Consider the following 22,232-nt stretch of genomic DNA (forward strand, 5'->3'; position numbering starts at 1 on the left):
ACAAATTATTTCTATTGCAAATGAGGACACAAGTTTAAATTTTGGTAATGACGTTGTTTTTGTTTGTGAACATATTTAAAGTATAGTAATAAAGTATATAATTAGACTTGTCACAAAAATCTATCCTTTTATTTTTTATACTTTAATTACTTAAATTAATTTATTTTTTATGCTTCATCTTCCATTCCCCGCCTCCCCCATCCATCCTCCAACTGTTCCACATCCTACACCTCTACCTTACCTCCCCCCTGTCCCCACCTCGATGCCTCATCCCTGTTGAGAACTAAAAAGGGGGGCCCTGGGGAAGAGAGTAGGAAAAGACCCACTCCCTGCCAGAGTTCTACCTATACTCTGGTCAGGGGATGTGGGAGGGCTGCCATATGTGCTCCACTCAGGCTCCAGTGGGCATTCAAGCATTTGACCCACCCTTCAGGGGGTGAACAAGGGGCAGCCCATCCTGGGAGCCCCAGTGCTACTTTCCTAAAGCCCCCGGGTTATAGGAGAGAGGGAAGGGAGGATGAGAGGTTCCCATACCAGTGCAGAGGATCTTGGCTGGAGCACAGGAAGGCCTTCCATCTGAAGATTAGAAACGGCTCATTAGGAGAAAGCCTATCTTGTCCTCCAAGAGCGGAAAGCCTTGATGAGCAGGGGCATTCTATGGTTTTAGAGATTTATTATAGAAAGGCAGGGAGAAAGAGAGAATGTAGAAAAGAGTGAGAGAGAGAGAGAGAGAGAGAGAGAGAGAGAGAGAGGGAGGAAAGGCTAGAGAAAAAGAGTAAGAGGGAGAGAGAGGAGAGGAAGGAGGAGAGGAGAAGACAAAGAGAGAGAAGAGAGTAGAGTGAGAAGTAAGAGGTAAGAGAACAAAGGAGTTAGAGAGAGAGGAGAAGCTGAACAGCCCCTTTTAAAGAATGCTGTCTTATCTTACTGTTGCTAGGTAACTGGGGAGGAATTTAGCCTGAGGGTCAGAAGCTTGGGACCTTGTCTCCATGACTTCTAGCCATGCTTCTCCTGTGGGGGTTGTGGGGGGGCGGTGGTAACTTAGGCAAGAGCCAGAGTTCCAGGAGCGCATGAGGGAATGCCTACCATGTCATGTAGGTGAATTATGACCATTCCGGGGTTCAGACCTCAGCTCAACTGGAGACCAGCCTGTCTGTGCATAGCCCAAAGCCCCACACATTCCCCCACCCCACCTGAACTCTAAACTTCCTGGGGCCTCCGGTCTCTTGAGGGTTAGGTGCATCATCTCTGAGTGAACACAGAACCAGAAGTCCTCCACTCTATGTGTGTTGGGGGCCTCTTATCAGCTAGTGTATGCTGTCTGTTTGGTGGTCCAGTGTTTGAGAGATCCGGGCATCCAGATTAATTGAGACTGCTGGTCCTCCTACAGGATCGCCCTTCTCAGCTTCTTTCCACCTTCCCTAACTCAACAACAAGGGTCAGCTGCTTCTGTCCATTGGGTAAGTGCAAATATATGCATCAGAGTCTTTCAGCTGCTTGTTGTGTCTTTTGGAGGGCTGTCATGATAGGTCTCTTTTTGATAGCACTCCAGCTGAAGTGCCCAAGTGAGGAAACCTCAGTCCCACTTGGGAGAGAAAAGAAAGCAATCCCAATTGGAAGGGAAAGTGGACAGGGGGGTGGAGGGGTTGGGGGTAAAGGGAGTCAGATCCAGTATTGGGTGAGGGCAAAGGACTGAAGCCCTGAGGGCCAGCAGAAAGAATGGAAACAGGCAACCTCAGGAAATAGAAGGTTGGGAGTACCCTTCAGAATGCACCAGACACCGGGGAGTTAAGAGACTCTCAAGATTCAAAGGTAGGGACCTTAGATGAAATGCCTAATAGTAGGGAGAGGAAATTTATAGAGTCAACCTCCAGCAGGAAGACAGGGCATCAAGTGAGGGATAGGGTTGCCATCCCACAGTCACATCTCAGGCCCATAATTGATCCTGTCTGAAAGAAATGCAGGTATGGATATGGAGAGGAACCTGAGGAAAGGAAGGTCCAGCGACAGGCCCAAAGTGGGATCCAATTCAAGAGGAGGTGACCAAGGCCTGACATTTACTAAGGCTTTGGAGCACTCACAGAAATGGACTTATCCTTTTATTTTAATTAGTAAAGAACTTATATATTCCCAGAAAATTGATGATCTTTTAAATTTTGCCTCAAATAGATCGTAAACCTGAGGCACTGATGCCTGGGTTCAGACTGCTTTTGGGTTCCTGGTCTCTGACTTTTTGCAGCAAACCTGAAACTTAGTCTAATAGCTGATTATGCACCATGAACTTCTAAGTCACATGACTTCTATTGTCTACACACAGCAGTAGGTATTACATGTTCATATTATCTAATCAAAAAACACAATTTTAAGAAAAATTACTTACAGCCAAAGAAACCTTATTACTAGGACTACCATGTTTTTCTAGAAATGCAGAAGGTTTATTCATATATCCAACTTACAGATATATCCATGAAAGAATTATACTGGAGATATTTTAATTCCCCCAAATAAAGAAATCTTCAAGTATCACAAAATAAATAAAAGAAAATGAAAAGAAATAATTTGCATTTCTCAACTATATGGCACAAATTAAAATAAATAGCTTCATGTATGTAAGTACTTAAGAATATTAAAATCGTTCTATAATTGAGTTAAGTTTATTTAACTTAAAGTTGTCCTTTTTAAAGCTTATTTTCTGAAAACAAGTTAACTTAATGTTATATGTAATATTTTCAGATATGTCACATTTCACTAAGATTATATAAAATTAAAGAAATAAAACAATATAAAACTATTTGCAATATGCCAGGCCATTTCTATAATAATTTCCAATTAACAATGGTAGAGAAAAAGTAAAGCCATTCCCTCATAATGACATTTAGATAAAATCTGTGTATCTTACAGCACTGAAAATTTGTTCATGGGGAAAAATGTAGGCACTGGAAATCTACTTAACTATTTTAATTATTACCTGAATACAAAACCAATTTCAAGATCAATTTAATTATATAAAATTTTTCTGAAATTTTGTTTTTACTAAACATCTGCATAAAGTCAGTGGAAACAGTTCCAAAATGGGGGCGATAATAATATGATTTGCCTCAAAAAACATGTAAATACAAAAAAAAAAACAAACTCTGAATGCAATGCCAGTAGACTGTTGTTACTATGTGTCATATTATTGATATTATTGACTAAAACAATTACAAACATTGTACACTGTGTTTCAAACAATAACTGCACTGAATCACTGCAGTGAATCATGGCTTTCATGGGATCATTTTAGAAAGTATTCACTTAAATCATATTGCAACCCTGAAGGACAATTTAAATTCTTTCTGCTGAGCTGAATTTAGCATCATCCAAACATAAATTTAAAAAAAACTGATTCATTAACGCCTGTGCCCCACAGTCTTTCTCAGTTTGGGTAATACTGGCAATTATCAGCTTTTTACTGTCTTAAGGAAAATAATAACAAAACTAAACCAACAGACTACATTCTAAATTAAGCAAAGTTTTAAATATTTTATGGCTACAATATTATTTGTTTCATAATTTGAATAAAAATGCATGAATATCAAGGATTTATTCTAAAGAAAGATGAATGAGTCTTTAGGGGATCTTTTCCAATAAGAGATTACAAATGTGTCTATCACATCATGCTGATGGGTATGGTCAAGTAAGGAAAGCACTTTAGGAGACTGTGAGCTACAGCATTATAATTATAAAACCTGTCATATGATCTCACAGTCAGCAATAATTGGGACATGTGTTTACAGAAAAAATGACCCTAATAATAATTGAAAAAACAGATAATGTGTAGCTTATATACACTGCATACTTTTCCTTCTGTGTTCATGATTGAAAGCCACTATGACAATGGATCTACCTTGGTTTAATAATGACTAATGGGCAGAGGTATATCATATGTTTAAACCACAAACTATGAAATCTAAGCTTCTGTTCCCTATCCATTAAATAACAATGATACAAACCAAAAATAAGGACTATAAAACATGTTTTAATTGTTATACAAATTGACATGTGAATGGGATCTAGAAACTGGAGAGGAATACCTGGGCACAATTGAGAGAGTTTTCTAGATTTACTCAACCTTCGTGGGAAAACCCATCTTAGATCCTGGGCTGAATAAAAAGAAGAAACTGAGCTACGCAATAGCCTTTCTCTCCCCCTGCTTTGTGACTGCTAAGCAATGTGACAGGCTACTTCTACAAACTACTGCTGCCATTATAGACTGAACTCTGGCACTGTGAGCCAGAATCACCCTGTGGACTGGACACTGGTGCTGTAAGCCAAAAATCAAGCCTTAGACATAGTAAATGTTTAAGTAATAAATGCTATTAAAAATGTTGATTATCACAAGCCAAATGATTTGTATCTGAGTAAAGATTATAAAACCATAAACTCATCAGCACTGAAACATTCGTGCTCACTCTATCAAATGGAAAATTGAAGTTATCTAGTTGTTTTTTCAAAGGTGAATGTGTTGTAGGGTGTATGAGTGTGTATGTGTGAATGTGTGTGTGTGGGTGTGTGTGTGTGTGTGTGTGTGTACAGGCATAAATACAGCTGACCCTACAACTAAAGCAATGGTTAGTAAGGAATAATTATCTGTGTAAAGAGGAGAATAATCGTGAGTAGGATGAATTGTATTAAAGATTGGACACACAAACAGTATAAACTAAAAAGAGAAAATAAAATTTACTCTTTCCTTAATGTTTTCTTGTGCTGCAGGACGGTCGCTATCTATTCTGAAATCACTTAGTCTGACCTCACTCACTTGTGGTATGGCTGCGGTTATTAAAGAGTCTCATTTTTGTTGTTGAAAAATGAAAAGCTCTGAAAATACAGTAAATGCTGAATGTGATATGGAGTTACATTACAATGCTATTCTTACAGTCATCGTAATATAGTGAACAATTTCTCATAAAAAAGATCTGTAGCCACAGCACACAACTTATCAAAGGCCAAATGGCTTTCTTTCTGATAGCTCCATAGGCCAAATTTCAAGGATATGAGGACATTCTTGTAACTTTGGCAGCTATGAAAGTTCATTGGAAAGAATATGGGTGCAACGAAGATGAAAGTAATCTGTTTTCTCCATCCCTCTGAGTAACTATTACAATAATAGATTGCTACAAGAGGTCACCTATTGTGCAAGGAAGCAATTCCTTCAGAGGAATTATAACATTGCACATCAAAGGAGAATGAGGCATTAAAGTAATGTTATTGTGTCCAGGTTGTGTAATAAGAAGTGCAATTTTTACATTGTATGCTGCAACGGCCAGTATATTCTTCATCTAAGTTTTTCCGATACAAACAGATATCTCAGTTTGTGGAGATAAGGATACCAAAGACCCTCAAGGGACAAGAAAAAGCCATGTCTATTTCTCTATTTTCAGTTCAGTGGCTTCTGCTGCTGCATCAGTACCCACACATTGCTTAGGACAGTAGCTCACTATGATCTTATTCTAGCTCTGCACCAGTATCAGTAAGTCTTAGAACTGAAGACAAAGACATCACACCATTAACCGACAATATCACCACAGTTTCCCACCCCCCTTCCCTGACTCTACCGCCAGACTAATTAGGAAATACAACACACTTTATTTCTTGAAGTTGGAAAGGTTGTCAGTGTGCATCTTTCTTTGGATATTCATCTTATAAAATATTTGAAGAGTAAAATACTTGGATTGAAGCATCTCAAGGAAGAAATGTGTCTTCTTCAATTCTTTCCCTTGGTTCTACCAGATCAATAGACATAAGAGTCAATGTCTTCTTACAAGAAGCACTGGAAAAACTGAAAATTAATAGCTTACCATTATACATGCCATATTAAATTTCCAAAACAATAAACCCAACACTAATTATGTATTTCTGAAATTCAAAGACAGCCATGGGAAAAACAGTCAGATTAATGTGTTCAGATAGAATTGAGTATTAAGGTTTTACCTCACGTATCTCTAGACTTCAATTTCCCACACCCTCATAGAAACAGAACTTGTTTTTATTTGCATAATTTTAAGATTATTATATATTTTTAAAATGTCTACCTTAATTTATATATATTCCTAAACATAATGCCTCTGTCCATATAATGTTACTTTTATGTATGTTTTCAGAAATGACAGTTTGACACTGGACACTCAATTGGCATACTCTCTCCTGGAGAAGACTACCTCTCCTACTCCTGACTTCCTGACTTGCTTATAGTTCTTTGTGTAGGTTTGATTGCTCTGGGCTTTCCCTCGTGCAGGTTTGCATGTTCGTTTATTTCCTCCTCCTTATTATAGCCATGTTGTTATAAGAGGTAATTCATGTGACAGGTGTGAAAAGTTTCAGATATAAGATCAACCTAATACTTAATGATATCTTATTTATCAGAGTTGCAAATAGTTGTATTACATGGATTAAGTCTAGTGTCTACAAAGCTAAGATGAAGAAGAGCACAGAATCTGCTCCTTAACAGGTTCATGTTACATGCTACAGTAATGACATTTTCCATTCACAACTCACACTAAAATTCTTCAGGTTAATCTAGTATTTAGATACGGCTAAATTTTAATAATATGACCATTTTAAGATTTGTTTTTGTTTGCAATATGTGTATGTATGTACCCATGTGGGGACCTGTACATTTGAGTGAAGATACTTGAAGAAGTCAGAGGAGGATAACTGACATCCTAGAGCTGGAGTTACAGGCAGCAGAAGTGGCTTCTGGGAAAAAAACAAAAAATCAAAATCTCATGTCTCTGAAAGAGAAGCAAGCACTTTTAAGAGCTGAATAATCTTACCAGAAGCAGATTATGAAATTTTTAATAAAAGCATTTACAAGAACTAGGAAATATTTTAGAAAATATTAAAACAATGATAGTATAGATATAACAAGTTTACATACTTGAATACCTCAAAGTAGCCAGTTGATGAATCTATGAAACAGAGCTTTTACTTTAGCTTCTTCTCTATTTGTGAATTTCATTTTCTCTCATGAAAACCTAGGAGAGTGCACAGCACTGCTGTCAAGACTCATTTCAGCCTCTGCAATTTACCTGCTGTGCTTATTTTATGGAGCAGCAACATGTGAAGCACCGGAGAGGCACACGCAGCAGCCCTCCACTGTGGAAGACAGGCTTGAATTGCACAAGGCAGCCCTCCACTCTGAAAGACAGGCTTGGATTTCATAGACCTAAATTATGTTCTTGGCACTTACAGTTGCCATGTTTACTATTGTAAAAAAGGATTTTACATTTTTCCAAAGTTCTTTTTTCTTCTCTGTACTACTGGGAGATTATCATCTACCCATTTCAGGTACAGCAAATGGAGGGGTAGTAAATGTTTGAAAATTACATATTAAGCATTATTTTGTCTATCACTAGGATAAAAAACAGAAGCATAAGCATGGCACTTTTTAAATGTTAACGTGTTTTGATAATAACAAATCAGAATTTACATTGTTATGTAATTATGATAGAAACAAAAATATACATAAATTTCCTCTGTATTTAACACAAATCCTCTAAGGACTTTGGCACATGAAGACAGTGACTTTTAAAATATTTATCCCTAAATTGTTTATCCTGATTTTATTTGGATGTTGTTATCCTAATGTGAATGTAGCAATATTGATGAGCAATTGTTTTAAGTTGTGGTTCTGTAATGGTTGCTCAGTTACCTTGCATGAAATTGTGATCACACCAATCTCATTTTCACACTATAAGCTTCCAATTCCTCTGGGCTTACATCATGAACATGATGGATGAGCTAGACTGTTGTGTCTGCCTGTGCAGGTGTGAGATAAATTGCTGGGCAGGCTATGATCTTTGGGTAAATTACTCTCCTTGACTACAATATATATCGATGAGATGTGTCAGGGCTCATATACACACTTGTCAATTGCATTACCCAGGTGATGAAAATACAAGTTAAGGGATCATCGAAATGAAGAGGAAAAAATTCATTGTGTCATAAGAAATTAGTGAAAGAACCCGTCACCTTAAGCTGGAAATATGATGGGGTAAAACCTTTCAAAGCTTTTGATAGAGAAAAAAGTTCAAACCACTTACTCAGATATATATAATTATATGTCTCCTCTTCAACTTAGATTAGTTTCACTTGATACAAATGAAAGTGAACATGATAATAATTGATGTTTTCTATGTAAGAACAATCAGGAGAAAGGCTTGTAATTTAATATCAATAAATTTTAACTACTCATGCAAATTAATAGTCATTTCATATTGAGTTTTCTTTAATACAAAAATATTTCCAGATGAGGAGCCATAAATATGTGAATATTTTATGTAGTATCTTATTAGTAGATGTCCAAACATTATCTACAGGAACAAAGACATACTCAATATATAGAAGATAAAACCTATATAAACAGGTATAAGGAAAATTGCATGTTTTTACATATGTAAGAGATAAAATCAAGACTCAGAGATGACTTCCCTAATGGTGCTTTATTATGTTTATAAAATGTTTGCATTTCTCTGGTTATTATTGAAAACATAAATGAAGTCCAAGCAAACACACACACACACACACACACACACACACACACACACACACACTTCTAACCAAGCAGAAAAATTTACCAAACTAACTCCAGCCACCACTGTAATATCAACAGCCTAATACAGTATAGATCACCCCTTCATTAATTAGACTAAGCTAGTTAGGAAAAGTGAGTTAGGATAGAGTCACAGAAACAAACTATTGGTAAGCAGGAAGGTTTTTTAAAAGAAATACACAAAAAAGGAAGAAAATTCACCCAAGAGGAGTAGACAGCAGGAAATAATCAAACTCAAGGGCAAAATCAACCAAGTGGAAACAAGAAAACTAGTCAAAGAATTAACCAAACGAGGACTTGGTTCTTTGAGAAAATCAACAAGATAGATAAACCCTTAGCTAGACTCACTAGAGGGCACAAGGACAGCATCCTAATTAACAAAATCAGAAATGAAAAGGGAGACATAACAACAGATCCTGAAGAAATCCAAAACACCATCAGATCCTTCTACAAAAGGCTATACTCAACAAAACTGGAAAACCTGGACGAAATGGACAAATTTCTGGACAGATACCAGGTACCAAAGTTGAATCAGGATCAAGTTAACGATCCAAACAGTCCCATATCCCCTAAAGAAATAGAAGCAGTCATTAATAGTCTCCCAGCCAAAAAAAAGCCCAGGACCAAATGGGTTTAGTGCAGAGTTCTATCAGACCTTCAAAGAAGATCTAATTCCAGTTCTGCACAAACTATTCCACAAAATAGAAGTAGAAGGTACTCTACCCAACTCATTCTATGAAGCCACAATTACTCTGATACCTAAACCACAGAAAGATGCAACAAAGATAGAGAACTTCACACCAATTTCCCTTATGAATATTGATGCAAAAATACTCAATAAAATTCTTGCTAACCGAATCCAGGAACATATTAAAGCAATCATCCATCCTGATCAAGTAGGTTTTATTCCAGGGATGCAGGGATGGTTTAATATATGGAAATCCATCAACATAATCCATTATATAAACAAACTCAAAGACAAAAAAAACACATGATTATCTCGTTAGACGCAGAGAAAGCATTTGACAAGATCCAACACCCATTCATGATAAAAGTCTTGGAAAGATCAGGAATTCAAGGCCCATACCTAAACATGATAAAAGCAATCTACAGCAAACCAGTAGCCAACATCAAAGTAAATGGTGAGAAGCTGGAAGCAATCCCACTAAAATCAGGGACTAGACAAGGCCCCCCACTTTCTCCCTACCTATTCAACATTGTACTTGAAGTCCTAGCCAGAGCAATTCGACAACAAAAGGAGATCAAAGGGATACAAATTGGAAAAGATGAAGTCAAAATATCACTATTTGCAGATGATATGATACTATATATAAATGACCCTAAAAATTCCACCAGAGAACTCCTAAACCTGATAAACAGCTTCAGTGAAGTAGCTGGATATAAAATTAACTCAAACAAGTCAATGGCCTTTCTCTACACAAAGAATAAAGAGGCTGGGAAAGAAATTAGGGAAACAACACCCTTCTCAATAGTCACAAATAATATAAAATATCTTGGTGTGACTCTAACTAAGGAAGTGAAAGATCTGTATGATAAAAACTTCAAGTCTCTGAAGAAAGAAATTAATGAAGATCTCAGAAGATGGAAAGATCTCCCATGCTCATGGATTGGCAGGATCAACATTGTAAAAATGGCTATCTTGCCAAAAGCAATCTACAGATTCAATGCAATCCCCATCAAAATTCCAACTCAATTATTCAACAAATTAGAAAGAGAGCAATCTGCAAATTCATCTGGAATAACAAAAAAACCTAGGATAGCAAAAACTCTTCTCAAGGATAAAAGTACCTCTTGTGGAATCACCATGCCTGACCTAAAGCTTTACTACAAAGCAATTGTGATAAAAACTGCATGGTACTGGTATAATGACAGACAAGTAGACCAAGGGAATAGAATTGAAGACCCAGAAATGAACCCGCACACCTATGGTCACTTGATCTTCGACAAGGGAGATAAAACCATCAAGTGAAAGAAAGACAGCATTTCAACAAATGATGAAAGCACAACTGGTTGTTAACATGCAGAAGAATGCGAATTGATCCACTCCTATCTCCTTGTACTAAGGTCAAATCTAAGTGGATCAAGGAACTTCACATAAAACCAGAGACACTGAAAATTATAGAGGAGAAAGTGGGGAAAAGCCTTGAAGATATGGACACAGGGGGGAAATTCCTGAATAGAACAGCAATGGCTTGTGCTATAAGATCGAGAATTGACAAATGGGACCTCATGAAACTGCAAAGCTTCTGTAAGGCAAAAGACACCGTCAATAAGACAAAAAGGCCACCAACAGATTGGGAAAGGATCTTTACCTATCCTAAATCAGATAGGGGACTAATATCCAATATATATAAAAGAACTCAAGAAGGTGGACTCCAGAAAATCAAATAACCCCATTAAAAATGGGGCTCAGAGCTAAACAAAGAATTCTCACCTGAAGAATACTGAATGGCTGAGAAGCACCTGAAAAAATGCTCAGCATCCTTAATCATCAGAGAAATGCAAATCAAAACAACCCTGAGATTCTGTCTCACACCAGTCAGAATGGCTAAGATCAAAAATTCTGGTGACAGCAGATGCTGGCGAGGATGTGGAGAAAGAGGAACACTCCTCCATTGCTGGTAGGATTGCAACTTATACAACCACTCTGGAAATCAGTATGGGAGTTCCTCAGAACATTGGATATAGTACTACCGGAGGATCCCGCAATACCTGTCCTGGGCATATATCCAGAAAATGTCCCAACCAGTAAGAAGGACACATGCTCCACTATGTTCATAGCAGCCTTATTTATAATAGCCAGAAGCTGGAAAGAACCCAGATGCCCCTCAACAGAGGAATGGATACAAAAAATGTGGTACATTTGCACAATGGAGTACTACTCAGCTATTAAAAGGAATGAATTTATGAAATTCCTAGGCAAATGGATGGACCTGGAGGGCATCATCCTGAGTGAGGTAACACAATCACAAAAGAACTCAAATGATATGTACTCACTGATAAGTGGATATTAGCCCAGAAACTGAGTATATCCGAGATATATGATATAATTTGCAAAACACATGAAAGTGAAGAAAAACGAAGACCAAAGTGTGGACACTTTGCCCCTTCTTAGAATTGGAAACAATCACCCATGGAAGGAGTTACAGAGACAAAGTTTGGAGCTGAGACAAAAGGATGGACCATCTAGAGACTGCCATATCCAGAAATCCATCCCATAATTAGCCTCCAAACGATGACACCATTGCATACACTAGCAAGATTTTGCTGAAAGGACCCCGATATAGCTCTCTCTTGTGAGACTAGGCCGGGGCCTAGCAAACACTTAAGTAGATGCTCACAGCTATTAGATGGAGCACAGGGCCCCCAATGGAGGAGCTAGAGAAAGTATCCAAGGAGCTAAAGAGATATGCAACCCTGTAGGTGCAACAACATTATGAACTAACCAGTACCCCGGAGGTCTTGACTCTAGCTGCATATGTATCAAAAGATGGCCTAGTCAGCCATCACTGGAAAGAGAGGCCCATTGGTCAGGCAAACTTTATATGCCCCAGTACAGGGGAATGCCAGGGCCAAAAAATGGGAATGGGTGGGTAGGGAAGTGGGGGGTGGGTATGGGGGACTTTTGGGATAGCATTCTAAATGTAATTGAGGAAAATACGTAATAATAAAAAATATTAAAAAAAAACAAAGAAAAAAAAGAAATACACAGTATCCCCAATTGAGGAGTTAGAGAAAAAGATGAAGGAGCTGAAGAGGTTTTCAACCCCATAGGGAGAACAACAGTATCAACCAGCCAGAACCCCCAGAGTTCCTAGGAACTAAGCCAACAACCAAAGAGTACACATGGAATAACCCGTGGTTTCCAGCCACTTATGTGGCAGAGGATGGCCTTATCAGCATCAATGGGAGGGGAGGCCCTTGGTCCTGGGAAGACCAGATGCCCCCGTGTAGGGGAATACCAGGGCAGGGAGGTGCGAGTGGGTAGGTGGGTAGGTGGGTGGGGGAGCATCCTCACAGAAGCAGAAGCAGGAGGAGGAAAGATGGGATAGGGGGTCTCCAGGGGGCAAACTAGGAAAGGGGATAACATTTGAAATGTAAACAAAGAAAATATCCAATTAAAAAAAAATGAAAACAAAAGAGAGTAATGCTACCAAAGGGTATGATAATAGATTGAAAAGTGGAGCAATATGTTTATACATTTTACCCAATAATTGCCCAAGAATGTCTTCTTTGTGATCTTCCTTGCTCAGTAAATTCCATATCTCCAGTTATCTCTCACTTAGACATTATTCATAAACAGTGATGATCAACCTTGCCTTAAGAGGAAGTACACTGTCTCTTAAAAATATATTTCACTGGCTAGCAAAATGGCTTAAAGGATAACAACCTTTCCCACAAGGCCTGACAACCTGAATATGATTTGTAGAATCCATGCCAAAAAAAATAAAAAGAAAGAAAGGAAGGAGGAAGGAAGAAAGGAAGGAAGGAAGGAAGGAAGGAAGGAAGGAAGGAAGGAAGGAAGAAAGAAAGGAAGAGAGAGAGAGAGAGAGAGAGAGAGGGGGGGGGGAGGGAGGCAGAGAGGGAGGGAGGGAGAGAGAGAGAGAAAGAAAGAAAGAAAGAGAAAAAGAAAGATAGTATATGCATAGGTACATACACACATAACATTATTGAAATCAGTCAATTAATCAAAGCAATAATTTAAAAATAAATCATATAACTTAATTTCATATATATGCATATATTTATTCTCAAGGTCCAATATTCAGTCACAGAGCAAAAACATGTTTTCATTCATATACATTTTAAGAACTGGATAGTTTCGTCTATTAAGAAATATCACTTATAGGAATGAATAAATTTCAGAGTTTAAAATTATCTCAGAGTCTGATAGGTAACAGAAGGGGAAAGCAAACCCGAGAGAGTCCCTAGAGTCCCGAGAGCCTCTCCTGGTGGGTCTAGTCACCATCTGGGGAGGAGACACAGTTCTATAAACTCCATAATCAGTGCAGAGAGGCCAACACCTGGAAGCTGCCTACCACTGATACCAAACAGGGATTGAATGGCAGTGGAGGCACAGGCAGCTTCATTGTGCTGCCTGCCTTTGGAGACAAGGTCATTGCCATGAAAATGATGGGCAATGCAATGTCTCAATGTAAAGAACAGATACAGTTTTATTAACAGGAATGACAAAAAGCAAGACACTCCTGTCTACTAGGCCACCATAAGGAATAAGCTCAGGCTGTGCAAGGGTTGGATATATGGCTGCATTTGATCCCAGTTCCAGGCAGCCATTATCCAGCCGACTATAGACATTAGAGCTGCCATTTATGTAATCCCTGGGTTCTTCCACACAATTACCAGAGTGAAGAAAGTAATGCTAGATGGGAGAGTGGTTCGAAGGCTTGTCCCAACAACGCAGGCCCTGCAGCATGAAAGGTGATCATAGGAAACTATGCAATACCCTATCGGCATCAACAACAATATTCTAACCCTCAAGTATAGGTGGAGTGATGGAAGGTACTGACAGCCCAGGTCCAGGAGAGCAGACAGACCAGTGAGACATAATATGCATCAGCGTTAAAGACCTGAATTCCACAATGGCCATCCTCTCTGAAGTCTGCAAGGAAGGAGTAGGATCGACAGGACAAAGAAAGTGCAGATGACAACTAGGGCCAACAGCTACCACAAGATCAATGATGTTGTAACTTCAATAGCTAATTTCAGATGGCCAAAGAACCCTAAACTACGGGAGGGCAGAGACAAAGCAGCTGATCCTGAGGCTGAGAATTCTTGTGCTCACAAGTCTGAGCAGGGCATGGCTGAGTGAATTTTGGCTTATATTCTCTACCATCATCTGCTTATTCACCTAGCAAAAAGACATGAACATGAAACTCTATCTCTCAGAGATTGGCAAAGATTGCAACTGAAGACCATTGGTCTATTTAGCATGTTGTTTTAATTATTTTTAGGTAAAGATGTTTTTTGGGTAATGATAAACAACAGATTTTTGTTTGTTTTTAAAGCATGTTTTTGATTACTTTTTGTTTTGTTTCTTGTACTCAATGCACATATAAAGGTTTTAAAACTAGTTAATGTCTGGTCAAGGTGAGATTATATGAACTTCGTTTTTAATTTTGAATAAGATCTTAAAACTTAATAGCCAACAACCTCCAAACATCTGTCAGTTGAGGTTTTAAAATAAATAAATTCATATATACATACATACATATATGCAAAACTATCTCCATATGTGTAAATTAAAAGTTTCAAGTTATATAGCAATTGCAAATTTAAAAAAAAGAAATAAACTTTATTACATTCATATGAAGACTCTTCTCTATTCAGTGTTTTGCAAATCTTTCTGATATTGTAAAGTGATGAATTTTACTTTAATCCTATGATACTCTTTTTCATAAAAAAGAATAACTTTACATAATTATGAGGGAAGTTTTGCAAAAAAGACTTTGAAAATCATGAAAAAATGAGCCCAAGTGAGACTCTGAGGATGGTTAAGTAAAGATGAGCAACAGTTTACTTTATAAATAACGTTGATCAGAGCTTCAATCAAAGTGAACCATAACTGTGTACTCTGCCTGGACTGCTTGGCCCTATCTGCCTTTCTCCTGGGGATAAACAGATCACAGATGGAAAATCAGAATAAAACATTCCTTTTCATGCAGCTGTTATTGTTCTGTTCTATTCTACCCTATTTCTGTATTTATAATCAAGAGTAATATAGCTTTATCACATATTACACACTAAATATACATTTTGACATTTTTTCCAAGGCAGGGTTTCTCTGTGTAGACCTGGCTGTCTTGGAACTCACTCTGTAGACCAGGCTTGCCTGGAACTCAGAAATCCTCCTTCCTCTGCCTCCCAAGTGCTGGGATTAAAGGCAAGTTCCACCACTGCCTGGCTCATTTTGACACTTTTTTTTTTTTTTTTTTTTTTTTTTTTTACAAAACTACTGTCTCCTATCATTTTAGTATTTTTCCAGTAATTAAAGATTAATATATGTGTTCTTGATCCACTTTTACTTTAAATTTGTCTTTGGCATGGCTGTGGGCTGAACATGCATACCTTAAAACTCATGTTGTATCTACTTTTTAACTGAAATAATGTTGACAGTTGTAGTACTACCTAAGGATATAGCACTTACATACATAAGTTGTAGCACTCCATAAGTCTACAAAAGGATGGAGCCCACATAATTTGATCTAGTTTCCCTAACAAGAAGTCAAAAGTAGTTTGCTTCTTCTCCCTACCAGATAAAATAATTAAAAAAGAAACAAACATGTTTACAAATAAAGGCAGACACCAGGCGTCAGTTTCAAAGCAGGGAGCAGAGCATCTTCTGGGCATGGCCTTGGTTTTCTAAGATTTAAGAACTATAAGCTATTCTATTCTGAGATATTTCACTTTCTCAGGCAGACTAGCAGCCTGCTGAAATCTGAATTCAATGTCTGAGACACTTTCATAAAACCTAGCAAAGAAAGTCTGAGGAACTCTACCAGCCCATGAAGAACATCTCTTAGATGCCTTTCTTGCTAGTTGGTTGAGATACACAGATATAAAATGATATTAAATTTTACAAAATGATGAGTTCATCAGATTTACTGCCAAGAATAAGTTTAAAGTTTCAATGAAAGTCCTTAGTAGTAAAATACTGAATTTAAATAAATAAATTTTAGAAACTGGCATCTTTGCTTTTTTAAATTGCAAAACACTGAATTTATTAGTGACTGAATTTATTAAAACTGTTGTTGTTCATTCTGTTTGCTTTTTAATGATTCAACATTTCAATAACTAAAAAGCAAGCAAGGTGAGCTACAAGCATTTGAAGAAGCACAGAGAGAGACACACACTGCAATGTGACTGTTAATTGCTAAAGAAAATAAATATTTTATAGAGTGTGTTGAATAAACCTGTGGGGGAGATCATTTACACATAAATAGAAAGTAAGGACGGGGTGGGGGCTGGGATGGGAATAATAATATATATGTAGTACAAAATTGTCAAAAAAGATGTAACCAGTGAAAAATTAAATTTCCCTTATATTGTTATGATTGATCTAATGAGTTATTAAGAAATATTATACTAAATTATTATATAGTTATTAATGTTTGAATTAAACTTTGTACTTATAAACAAACTCTGTGAAAGGCATCACTATTTTTGACAATAGTAAATACAAATCATAAATATTAATTAAACTTTTAATACATATGAGATATAAGATCTTCAAATCAACCCAGTTTGTAGAAAACAGTATTATCAGTTCATAGAGAAAGCAAGAAGTAATTTAATAAGTTAAATTTCCTTATGTGTTATATTCATTCAGGTCTCTGAATTCATGAGCATATATATTTAAAATGTGGGTAGCAGCATCATATGCATGTGTTTGTGCATGTATGTGTGTTTATAAGCTTGTATGTATTTGTGTATGGGTTTGTGCTTATGTGCATATCTGCAAATATTCATATAATATTTTGGGCTATATCCAATGATGAAATTTTTATGAGACATATTAAAAATGATTACATAGGTCATGTTTGAAATCATTACTCTGACAATTTTTTTATTAAATGAAGATTGTGTGCAACTTTACATAATTATATCTTTAATGACAATAAATTTTCAAATTAAGGCTATTTGGAAATATAAAATCAATTTCTGCTGTTATATATCTTTTAAATCTGTGTATACTCAAAAATATATATCCTTACCAAATATGAAACAACAAAAATCACTTCTGATTGCAGAGTACTTCTGTTTATATGTTGTTCAACATTTTTGAATGAAGAAAATCTTGTCAATTTCTAATCTAATTCAATATTTTATAAATTAATCTAATAAAATGTTTTTATATTCCCCAAAACGAGTTAACCACAATATCTATAAGAAGAGTAGTTATGTCTTTAGGTTGGCACCAGCACCAGGACACCTTGTGCCTGAACTAGGCAGACAATTCCCATATCTCCAGAGGACTCCCATCTCACAGGCACCTTAGTACACCCAGGATCTTAGGATCACTGGTGAGTGGAACACAACATATGCTCCAACAGAACTGAGGGTGCCTGGGGACAGCTGGAGCACAGACACAGGAACCCCACAAGACCAGTGGCTCTGGTTCCTTCTGGTCAACACTAGCACTGGGCCACCTTGGCCTGAACTCAGCCAACAGTCCCAAGGTCCCTAGAGAACTCTCCACCCCCATGCAACCTAGCAGGCCCAGGATCTTAGGATCACTGGTGAGTGGAATACACCATCTGTTCCAACAGAAATGGGAGTGCCTGGGGCCACCTGGAACACTGACACAGGAACCCCACGCGACCAGTGGCTCAGGTTCCTTCCAGTTGGCTCTGGTGTACCTTGGTTTCAAACTCTGTGGTCAGCCCCACAGTCCCCAGAGGAAGTACCACTTTTAGGCACTCTAACATGCACAGGATCTTAGGATCCCAGGATCCCACCATCCCAGGAGCTTGGTCACACCAGGATCTCATGGTCTCAGAGAAAGCTTGACTTCCAAGAACTCTGACACACCCAAATCTCAGCATCACAGGATTCTAGAATCTCAGGATCACAAAGAGAGCTGGATTCTGAGAAGTTCTGATTCAACTGCGAACACAGGAAGGACAGGCTCCAGTCAGATATATCAAGGGCAGGGAACAGTTGAGATAATCAGATAAACAAAAGCAACAGAAACCAAGGTTACATGGCATCATCAGAATCCAACTCTCTCACCATAGCAAGTCCTGGATAACCCATCATACCAGAAAAGGAAGATATGAATCTAAAGTCACTTCTCATGATGATGATGGAGGACGATAAGAAGGAAATAAATAACTCCCTTAAAAAAATACAGGAGAACACATCCACACAGATGAAAGAATTGAATAAAGCCATCCAGAATATAAAAATGGAAGTAGAAACAATAAAAAATTACAAATGGAGACAACTCTGGAAATAGAAAACCTAGGAAAGAAGTCAGGAGCCATCGATGCAAAGATAACAAACAGAATACAAGAGATAGGAGAGAGAAACTTAAGTGCAGAAGATACAGTAGAAAACATTGACACAACAATTAAGAAAATGTGAAATGCAAAACATCCAGGAAATCCAGGACACAATGAGAAGACCAAACCTAAGGATAATAGATAAAGATGAGAAGGAAGATTTCCAATTTAAAGGGCCTGTAATATCTTCAACAAAATTATAGAAGAAATAAAGGAAGAAATTAAACACTTTTAGAGTTTAATGAAAATAAAGCCACAACATATCCAAACTTATGGGACACAATAAAGCAGTCCTAAGAGGAGTACTCATAGCTCTGATTGACTCCAAAAAGAAGCTGAAGAGAGCGTACAAGAGCAGCTTAACAGCACACATAAAAGCTCCAGAACAAAAGGAAGCAAATTCACCCAACAGGAGTAGACTGCAGGAAATAATCAAACTCGGGGCTGAAATCAACCAAATAGAAAGAAAAAGAAATACACAAAAATCAGTCAAACCAGGAACTGATTCTTTGAGGAAATCAACAAGATAGGTAACCTTTAGCCAGACTAACTAGAGGGCATAGGGGCTGTATCCTAATAAACAAAATCAGAATTGAAAAGGGAGACATAACAACAGAATCTGAGGAAATCCAAAAAAATCATCTGATCCAGCTACAAAAGGCTATACTCAATACAACTGGAAAACCTTGATGAAATAGACAATTTTCTAGACAGATACCAGGTATCAAAGTGAAATCAGGATCACATTAATGATCTAAACAGTCCCATATCCCCTAAAGAAATAGAAATAGTCACTAATAGTCTCCAAACCAGAAAAACAAAAACAAAAACAAAAAACAAAATCAAAAAACAAACCAAAAAAAAAAAAAAATCAGGACCAGTAAAGAGTTCTATCAGACCTTCAAAAAAGACCTAATTCCAATTCTCCTCAAAGTATTCCTCCAAATAGAAACAGAAGGTACTCTACCTAATTCATTCTATGAAGCCACAATTACTCTGATAACTAAACCACATAAAGACCCAACAAAGATAGAGAACTTCAGACCAATTTCCCTTATGAATATTGATGCAAAAATACTCAATAACATCCTTGCAAACTGAATCCAAGGACACATCAAAAGAATCATCCATCATGATCAAGTAGGTTTCATTCCAGGGATGCAGGGAACGTTTAGTATACAGAAATCCATCAATGTAATCCACTATATAAGCAAAGACAAAGATAAAAATCACATGATCATCTCATTAGATGCTGAGAAATCATTTGACAAAATCAAACATCCATTCATGATAAAAGTCTTGGAAATATCAGGAATTCAAGGCCCAAACCTAAACATAATAAAAGCAACGTCCAGCAAACCAGTAGCCAAAAATCAAACTAAATGGAGAGAAACTTGAAGCAACCCCACTAAAATCAGAGACTAGACAAGGCTGCCCACTTCCTCACTACCTTTTCAATATAGTACTTGAAGTCCTAGCCAGAGCAATTAGACAACAAAAGGAGATGAAGGGGATACAAATTGGAAAGATAGAAGTCAAAATATCATTGTTTTCAGATGATATGATAGTATATATGTGACTCTAAGATTTCCACCAGAGAACTCCTAAACCTGAAAATAGCTTCAGTAAAGTAGCTGGATATAAAATTAACTCAAAAAAAAAAAAATCAGTGGCCTTTCTCTACAAAAAGGATAAACAGGCTGAAAAAGAAATTAGGGAAACAACACCCTTCAAAATAGTCACAAATAATAAAAAATACCTTGGTGTGACTCTAACTATGGAAATGAAAGATCTGTATGATAAAGACTTCAAGTCTCTCAAGAAAGAATTCAAAGATCCCAATTGATGGAATGATCTCCATGTTCATGGACTGGCGAGATTAATATACTAAAAATGGCTATCTTGCAGAAAGCAATCTACAGATTCAATGCAATCCCCATCACAATTCCAACTTAATTCTTCACTGAGTTAGAAAGGGCAATTTGCAAATTCATCTGGAATAACAGAAAACCTAGGATAGCAAAAACTATTCTAAACAAAGAACCTCTGGTAGAATCACCATCCCAGGCCTCAAGCTGTACTACAGAGAAATTGAGATGGAAAAAAAAAACAAAAACAAAAAATAAAAACAAGAAAACAAAAACAAAACCAAAAAATCTGCATGGTACTGGTACAATGACAGAGAGGAAGATAAATGGAATAGAATTGAAGATTCAGAAATGAACTCACACACCTATGGTCACTTAATCTTTGACAAAGGAGCGAAAGCCACCCAGTGGAAAGAAGATAGCATTTTCAACAATGGTGCTTGCTCAACTGGTGGTTAGCATGTAGAAGAATGTGAATTGATCCATTCTTATCTCCTCCTACAAGGTCAAGTTCAAGTAGATCAAGGACCTCCACATAAAACTAGAGACACTGAAACTTATAGAGGAGAAAGTGCATAAGACCCTCAAAGATATGGGCACAGGGAAAAAAATTCCTAAATGGAACAGCAATGGATTGTGCTATAAGATTAAGAATCTACAAATGGTACCTCATAATATTGCAAAGCTTCTGTAAGGCAAAGGGCACTGTCACTAAAACAAAACAGCAACCAACAGATTGGGAAAATATCTTTATCAATCCTAAATCTGATGGGGGCTAAAAACTAATCTATCTATCTATCTATCTATCTATCTATCTATCTATCTATCTATCTATCTATCTATCTGACTTAAGAATTTAGACTCCAGAAAACCAAATAACCCTTTTAGAAATGGGGTACAGAGCTAAACAAACAATTCTCAACTGAGGAATATTGAATGGCTTAGAAGCCCCTAAGAAATGTTCAACATCCTTAATCATCAGGGAAATCCAAATCTAAACAACTCTAGATTCCACCTCATAAGTCAGAATGGCTAAGATAAAAAACTCAGGTGACAGGAGATGCTGGCAAGGATGTAGAGAAAGATGAATACTCCTCCATTGCTGGTGTGATTGCAAGCTGGTACAACCACTTTGGAAATCAACTTGACATATCCTCAGAAAATTGAACATAGTTTTACAGGAAAATCCACCAATACCACTTCTGGGCACATACCCAGATGATGCTCCAACTTGTAATAAGGACACATGATCAACTGTGTTTATAGAAGCCTCATTTATAATAGCAAGAAGTTGGAAAGATCCCAGATGTCCCTCAACAGAGGAATGGATACAGAAAATGTGGTACATTTCTCAATGGAGCACTACTTGACTATTAAAAACAATGAATTCATAAAATTCTTAGACAAATGGATGGATCTGGAGGATATCTTCCTTAGTGTGGTAACCCAATCACAAAAGAACACACATGATATGCACTCACTGATAAGTGAATATTAACCCATAAGCTCAGAATACCCAAGCTATAATTTGTAAACCATATGAAAATCAAGGAGGAAGACAAAAGTGTGGATATTTAGATCCTTCTTAGAAGGGGAAACAAAATACCCTTGGAAGGAATTAAAGAGATAAATTTTGGAGCAGAGACTGAAGGGATGACCATCCAGAAACTGCTGCACGTGGGGATCCATTCCATAAACAACCACCAAACCCAAACACTATGACAGATGTCAAGA

General features: G+C 37.3%; 1 protein-coding gene and 1 long non-coding RNA gene across 4 annotated transcripts in view; one reads left to right on the forward strand and one right to left on the reverse strand.

Moving 5' to 3' along the window:
• Naaladl2 (N-acetylated alpha-linked acidic dipeptidase-like 2) overlaps positions 1-22,232 on the reverse strand; it is a 1,346,047-nt gene that overhangs the window by 140,482 nt on the left and 1,183,333 nt on the right. The gene's annotated exons all lie outside the window — the stretch shown is intronic.
• On the forward strand, positions 1,440-7,198 carry Gm42191. Its single transcript, XR_880701.2, has 3 exons — positions 1,440-1,457; positions 6,138-6,236; positions 7,015-7,198. It is a non-coding gene; the product is annotated as a predicted gene, 42191 (long non-coding RNA).

Source organism: Mus musculus, chromosome 3 (assembly GCF_000001635.26).
Source record: "Mus musculus strain C57BL/6J chromosome 3, GRCm38.p6 C57BL/6J".
Taxonomy (NCBI): Eukaryota; Metazoa; Chordata; class Mammalia; order Rodentia; family Muridae; genus Mus; species Mus musculus.